This window comes from Miscanthus floridulus, chromosome 11, assembly GCF_019320115.1.
Source record: "Miscanthus floridulus cultivar M001 chromosome 11, ASM1932011v1, whole genome shotgun sequence".
NCBI lineage: Eukaryota > Viridiplantae > Streptophyta > Magnoliopsida > Poales > Poaceae > Miscanthus > Miscanthus floridulus.
Genome location: NC_089590.1, coordinates 78,552,020 through 78,560,002, shown reverse-complemented (window position 1 = coordinate 78,560,002; position 7,983 = coordinate 78,552,020). Strand labels below are relative to the sequence as shown.

General features: G+C 44.9%; 1 long non-coding RNA gene across 13 annotated transcripts; it reads left to right on the top strand.

Annotated features, from left to right (window-relative positions):
- Positions 1–643: 643 nt before the first annotated feature.
- On the top strand, positions 644–7,983 carry LOC136491302 (uncharacterized). Of its 13 annotated transcripts, none has more exons than XR_010768021.1 (8): positions 644–1,634; positions 1,762–1,839; positions 2,493–4,286; positions 4,470–4,523; positions 5,298–5,697; positions 6,688–6,886; positions 7,393–7,507; positions 7,684–7,983. It is a non-coding gene; the product is annotated as an uncharacterized lncRNA (long non-coding RNA). The 13 variants fall into 13 exon arrangements; XR_010768019.1 differs by having other exon boundaries at positions 4,814–5,697; XR_010768020.1 differs by having other exon boundaries at positions 2,493–2,548; positions 3,549–5,697.

Genomic DNA, 7,983 nt, shown 5'->3' with positions numbered 1-7,983 from the left:
GCGACGCGCCGGCGCCGGCGCCTGCTGCGGCCGGCCCCCGGCAGCCCTCCTCCCTTCCTCCCACCCCTCGCGCGGCCAGCCAGCCCCGGCGGCCGCGGCCGCCCCCCTCCGCGCGACCTCCTGCGGCCGGCCGGCGTGGCTCCGCTCTCCCTCGGCCCGTCCGTGCTCCCGGCCACTCCGGTGTTCCTCGGGTCGTCCCCTCGTCGGTTTGGTTCCTCCCTCCTCTCTCTTCTTACCTCTCCCTGTGGGATCTGCCTCTCCCAGCGCTCGCGGAGGCTCGCTCCCCTTCGCTATGGACGACGATCTATATGCAGACGAGCTGTTCGCCTCTAATAGACGAAACCCATCAGTTTGGCTTCAATAGATTAGGTCTCTGTTGCTTTCGCCTCTTACTAATAGTTGATTTCTGCTCTCTGCTGACAAACCATTCTCCTGCCCATAAGATGGCCAAGCCACGATGAGAAGGTTCAGCATCCCTGCTCTAGCAGCTCTGATTTTTATTCAAAATTGATCCTGCTACTGTATTACCTGTGGATGTGACCTGTACATGATCTATATCTGCAGAGTATCTCATTTATCGGCTTTGTGGACATTGGTTCTATTTTTTTTTTTTGGGGGGGGGGGGGGGGGGGGGGGGGGGGGGTGTTGTTGTAGTGGTGGCTTTTTTAACAAAAAAAAAAAAAAACCTCAGCATACGGGTTTAGGGTTGCGCGCTATTGCCTTTCAAAGCTTACGGATTACATTTGTTACGTAACTAATAGTCCGTTGCCTAATTCAAAATTTTGTTGTACAGCCTGTAGCATGATTTCTTTTATTAGTCTAAACTTCACTCATGAAAGGCAACATTCAGGTGCTTTGTATTTCCTACTGTTTTTGTAGCCTGCTAGACCACTTTGATTGTTAACCATCCTTCAATCTGGCCACCATCACCATTCCTTCCTGCTGATCCATTTGTTCTTATGCCTATGATCAGATTCTTCATACCCGTGCTGATCTGCACTACCCAGTGATGATCAAGGTCTTGTGAGAGACTCGACATTTTCCATCTGTTCTGATTCTGATGTCTTGATACTCCAGGACCTTGAACAAATGATGATTCATGCGTTTTTGAGGCCTCTAAAATTTTTAAAGCTTCCCTTTGCAATCTTCTTAGTCTATGATCTGGCCCTTTGTATTGATTTTACTTTGATTTTCGTAATTTTGTTTAGGCGAAATCGATAACTGATTTCGATCTAAGCGCCATTACCATTCCTTCCTACTGATCCATTTGTTGTTATGCCTATGATGTAATCGTTCGTACCCATTTATGATCTACAGTATAAGACAATGATCAAGATCTTGTGAGAGACTCAACATTTTCCATCTATTCTGATGTCTAGATACTCCAAGATCTTCATCACGTGATGATTGATATATTTCTGAGGCCTCTAAATTTTTTAAAGGTTTCCTTTGCGATCTTCTTTGCCTATGATCTCGGGCCTTTGCCTTGCAGTCTTCTGTGGTTGGTATACAACAGATCATGCTCTTTCTACGTTCTGCCGAGGTTTTAAGATATATTGCCATTCCTGTTGTCAAGTCTGGGAAACAAAACTCACCTATGTGGTTAGTAGTAGCATGTCTGCAAAGGTGCCAAGGTACTGTTACACCATACCTATGAGGCCACTGTCAATGAATACACGAATTCTGATTTGTTGCTAACTAATGATGTCAAGTATATTATACTTTTATGTCCGGCTTAACCTATTTGCTTCAATGTGGCAGTGCCCGGTTCAAAAAGTGCTGCAGGCAGAGGTCACTGAATTGAAAAAAAGAATTGGAGAACTCCGAGAATTATATTGGGTCAGTACCGATTTGTACTTATCTGAACATTCGTGTCCGTACGAAAAAGGAAAAAGAAACATGCACGTACAAAGGTTCATGTAGTTACAGTCATGCTGATCTGTTTATCAGTGTTGGATAGGTTCATATAATTATAGGCATCATCCATTGATCGATGTTTTGTTATGAGTAATACAAGCTGTCCAACAAATTCATATAAAACCAGAGTGCATTCCAAAAGTGCAATTGCTATTCCAATGTTCATTCAGAAGTACAATTGTTATTTCACGGTGCATTTTGTTACATACTGCCATAAGATTCGATCAGAATGGCTAGTTGTCTTTTCGGTGTCGTTTTTTCCAGCCTAACATACCGCCTAGGATTGTGCTACAAAATTTTTTTATGTCTTGGCGCAGATGCTAACATAAACATGGTCCTTTCTACTATGTGTAAAAATTGTGGAAAGAAGCCAAAACTTTGATGAAATCCAGCTATTAAGGCAAATTTCAGCCTGGTAGATATTTGTTTTCTGGTGATGACTTAAGAGTTGGATAGGCACTTTAGCTGACAAGAAACTTAGCTGATTCGAGAATTGTGTATTCTGCTACTATTCCCATGTACAGTATTTAACCTGATAAATCTGATTTGGCGGGATTTTGCTTTAATTGTTGCAGCCTGCTATGTAAACACTAATGTTAGCATGATTCCTTGCAGCGCTGCTCCATAAAAGGTATGATGCTCCCTCAGAATAGTGCTGCTCCACTTTTATTAGTGCCCTTCTTTTATATGTAATGGTGTTACAGTGCATGCTTGCTCCCTTTATAGAACAATGAGGTCAGGGTTATACATGCATTTGGAATTGTTCAGATAGAATAGCAGGGGTGAGCGAAGGTTAGATGTTTGAATGTCTACTGATACTTAGTGCTTAGCAAAGTCCAGTGCAACTTGCTCTGTTAAGTGTCTCTAAGAATTAAGTTCGCTTAATTTAGTTACAATAAGCCTGAGACCAAATCATTACAAAAAAGGCATATAAGCTCACAGGAGTTCCCATCGATACTGACTACTAGGTCATTTTTTCTTGCAAAAGTTCTACATATAGTCCTGTTTTCAGTTAAGGCTCCTGTATTTGACCTAAATGGATCATCCCTTAAATATATTGTTCATGAATAGCCAAAGGGCGCCTAGCTCAAACGGTTAGGTGACCCAGCGGCACTCCTCAGGTCCTGGGTTCGACTCCCCGTGGGAGCGAATTTCAGGCTGAGGTTTAAAAAATCCCCTCGTCCGCCCCCATAACCAAAGCACTGGGGGGGCACCGGCCCAATTCTCACTTGGGCGACGGAAAGCCACCGTGTAAGGGTGGGGGCGGGGGTTCGGGGGTTTTCTCGGCCGGGTGAGAAGGTCCTTCTTCTTATTTGTAATGCTGCAGGGGCAGTCTTAACCCCCCGGTCGAGTTTTTTTTTATATTGTTCATGAATGTTAGTGTTTCTTTGAGAGACTTACTCGAGCATTAACTAGCTTTTATTGCTATTGTGTTATAAGGTAGTAACGTTATCAATTTTTCAGTTAGTGCTATTACTTCTGCCTTGTATGGTTCATCCTTTTTTTGTTAACCTGGTATTAGTGCTTGCTGCATCAAGTGCGTTTTTTGTCATCCTCTCTTGACAGATTTGCTGCATCATGACGTTACCGTTTTCTCCATGCGTTACTAATTGTTTCTTCAAGGCCTGTAGTCTATCCTCGTGATGGGACAGAGAAGATTGCTTTAACATCACCAGCAGGAAAAGAATGCTGCAACTATTGTTTCCCTCACATATTCCAAAGATAGTTACATCCCAACAAATCATGTTTCCCGCTGCAAAGGAACCTGACTTCAAACTTCCTCGGTTCTAGACAGAAGTGATCAAAGTTTGTCCTTAGTCTCTACATATCTCCATCTAACCAAAAAAAAAAACATTCATAGCAACTTTAACAGATTCTAATATCACAATTGGTTCAGTTATGAAGGCAGTGCAGACAAACCTGACTTCATACTAACTCAATTCCAGACAAAAAAAAAAAACCAAGGTTGCCTCTTAATCTGAGGTCTTTTCACGGCTGATATGTCTTCTGTTGGGGAATAAGATCGCTTTGGGGTGTCTTGGACATGATATATTCCATCCGTCTAGCATTACTTTCTCAAATAAGAAAAAAAGACTCTTCCTCTGTGTGTTTTGTTAGCTGATATAAATGCTCATTGTCCTTAGCAATTGCGACCTCAACTGGATACATCCTCTCTATTTTATCTTTGGATTGAAATTGTTTTTGTCTCTGGATTGGCTACACAGATTCAAATATTTATTCTTTTTTTTTTAACTAATTGCAACCTGGCATTATGCAGTCTGCAGCGGGCTTGATTGGGATTTGTGCAGGTAACGAGTTTAGGGATTTCAGATAGTGAAATACGAGCAATACACTTTGCTGTTCTTCTGGTTTGTTTTGCCTTTCCTGACTTCGCATTTATATACTATAGTAGTCTATCTGTGTTCCTCGAGCCTCTTAGATTTTCTTTAAAAAAATATTAGGAAAACCTTCTACCGCAATTGTTAGGCTGTTCCTTCTTTCTATCTTTGTTTTAATAATTTTCCCTTTGTCTTTATTTCTCTCATTGGCAGGGTCTCCCAGTTTTTCGCATTAGTGTTTGATGTAGCACATATGACAAAGCTTCGGTAATTACTCTGATGCCTCCTATTTGTTTACTATGCTACAGCTACAGCCAAAATCATGAATTGGCTGCTTCTAGCCTTTCACTGTATGCTGTGGACACGTTTATCTTTCGGATGTTGATTTAGGTTTTGACTGTACTACAAAAGTAGTCAGTGACCCAAATAATGATCTTATTCAACTAACTTTATTTTATTTGTGGCCTTGTGCTTCTTTCAACTGACATATATCATATATCATCTATGCGAATTCTACAAAATTATAGTATAACATGGGTTAATTTTTTTGATCTTAGCACCTGCAATGAACTATGGGGTTTATGCAAGTTGACAACTTAATATCGACTAGGCTTCTCCAACTGCGTTTTGATCCAGGAAAAAAAAAATCGAAACCTATTGCCCTTTGGTGGAGTTTAGGATGGCTGTCATGCCAACCTGATGTCGCTTGCTGCTTCCTGTTGATCTGGATCATTTAAACCCAGCTACATCGTCTTTTAATTAAGATTTGCAGACTTTGAAACAGGTTCTGAAGTTTTTTTTTCCTAAACAGACTCGGCCAGCGCCTGTGTATTTTTGTTTCCCGACTAATAATGCTATTTCTCCTTCAATCTGATTCTGCACATCATTAGCTGATTACAGATACTGTTTCCCTCAGCTAAAATTTGTCATGTTTGTGATTGGTAGTTAGCACAAGCCTTGGTTCTTCTTGTGTTGCTAATTTACTCTTGTTTCTCTCTCTCTTTGCTGATTACCTGACTATGGGGTGCTTCTGATGCTTAGATCGTCTATGCATTGTGATGGTCTGTAAAGGCTCAGGCATACAGTCCTATGGGATATAATTTATGAAGGCTTAAACATGGTTGCCTTGTCAGGCTGCCATCTGCCCCTTCCTTTTGCTTAGAAATTAAAAGGGCGTACCCAGTGCAGAGAGCTCCCGCTCTGTGCGGGGTCTGGGGAAGGGTGTCAGTGGCAAGCCTTACCCTCGCCTGTGCAATGCGAGGAGACCGCGACTCGAACCTGGGACCTTCCGGTCACAGGCGGTAAGACTCTACCGCTTGCACCAGGCCCGCCCTTCTTAGAAATTATTAATACATTTATGACTGATGCGATATTCCTTTGCTTCAAGTTCTGTAGGCTGCCGGTAGATATGTAGTTGCTGGACCACCTGCCAGAAAAGAAGGTAGCGTTTGGTTGAGAGTCAAAGTGGGGTGGGACGGTCCTGACTCTAATTCGTGGGATGGGACGGCTCTATTTTCTGTTTGGTTAAGGAGGGAGGGGACGAACCCGTTTTCTGTTCGGACCAGAGACAACAAAAGTGGGATTAGCGACTGACAGGTGGGACCCAATTGTTAGTTTTTTTAAATTTTTTCTTCTTTTCTCTTTCCTCTCCTTATCTCCTCGATCCCAACCGCCCACCTCGTCTCCTCCGTCGGCGCCTCCATCCAGCGAGCTCGCCCCGCGCCTCCTTCCCCCGAGCTCGCCCCGTGCCTCCTTCCTCCAAGCTCGCCCCGCGCCCACGAGGCGCCGGCGCTCGGTGGCCGGCGAGGCGGCGTGCTTGCGCTCACCCACGAGGAGGCCCGCGAGGCGGCGGCTCTCGCCCGCGCGGCGGCCTGTGAGGTAACGTGCTCGCCCCGCTGGGTTCCTCCATCTTCGAGCTCCCGCGCGCCTGTCCTTCCTCCCATCCTCTCCCGCGCGGCCGCGAGGCCGGAGCTCACCCGCGCAGCGGCGGCGGCAGGCGGCGGCATCTCGGCGGCTCACCGGTGCGGCGGGGCCGGAGGCGGAGCCCGCACGCACGGCGGAGGTCGCCGGGGCCGGGGGCGGAGGTCATCGGGACGGGGCGGAGCCTGCGCGCTCGCCGGCGGCCGGGTCGGGGCGGAGCCCACGCTTCTTCCTCGACTCCGGTGAGTCCCTGCTTCTTCCTTCTTCCTCAACTGCGGCAAGCCCGCTCCTCATCTCGTTCTTCTCACGCACGCGTGCGGGCCATGCAGCACTCGTCCCACGAGGACCGTCCCCGTCCGCTCTTTTTTGAGGGGCGAACCGCGCCCGGATCTTCAGCGAATATTCGCTCGTGGGACGTCCTTGTCCCCGCTTGACTCGGATCCAAACAGCCCTCGTCCCGGGGCCGTCCCATCCCATCCCTCCTTGTCCTAGCATCCAAACACTACCGAAGAGATCAGCATGTGTGCTGCCATTTCACCGATTGCTGCTGTAGCAACATCCTTTGTTACTTTGGTCCGTTTGCTTGATTCCCATTACCTGTCCTCGTCTCCTTTTTATTTGTTTTGCAAGGATGTACTGGTCCAGGTCCATGTTTGGGGTCTTGCTTATACTATACCATACCATGTAGCTATGATATTGCCTAGGCAAAGGTTAGACACCTCCCTATCCACTTTGCCATCTCATCCTCTTTGTTTGACCACTTTAGGATTCTGTTATGGTTTTCCCGATTCAGGTCTGCTTTGAGTTCTGCAGCGGAAAAAAAAGACTTATGAGACTTACTTTCTACAGTCTATGGCCAATTCCCTCGCAGTTGTGGGACTTATACTCTCTGCTCTTACTAAACTCTGCGCTTACTTAACTCCATTATCTGCTGTTGTTAGCATATAATTTTACAATTATTATAACCTGACTTTCTCTCATGAAACATGGCACTTAGGCTACAATTTCTGTTGTATGCAAAAATTGCTCTGTTTTGTGGAGACTAAATACTTGCAATGTTGCTACATTTCTAAGGCATGATTATATATACTCATTTCAAATGGATACATATTATGTTCAGAACATGGAAACATTGAGACTAAATACTTGCAATGCAATGCCGTTACATTTCTGAGACATGATTATATATACTCTCATTTCCTTCCATCTTCCGTAGGTTCTGTGGACTCATCGGAATGAAACGGCCTGGACATAAACTGCAGCAGTAACTCACAACCATGCCGTGAGCTGGCTCCATTTCATGGCCTCATCTATTGATGTATCTCCACTTGGTACATCTTCTACTTTAGGTTTACTATATTATGCAGTTGTACCATACAACAGCTATTATGCATATAATATATGAATATGTACTTGCTCCCGTTAAGATTATATATTGCAGTCTATATATTGACATTCAAAATCTTTCCTGTTGCCTGCCTACGCACCGCGTTACTCAATGATGAAGCACTTGCCTCAGCACCAACTGTGATCGCCCAACCAGGCTGATCATCTCTGCACAACGCAGTATCTCAATATTATCTGTATCAAACATCTACCCATGTATATTTGAGTAATGGTATCCTATACCTATCTACTTCTACCTATACATCCCTAGAAACAATGTTCTCTTCTAGCAGTTCTCTAAACCATCCACGTATGTACAATACAATATGTATAACTTCAACCTGTGTGCACATCACTATGGTTTAGCCATCCACTTTGTTCACTCGCGCAGGGGCGCGCGTTTTCTGCTAGTAATCATCTA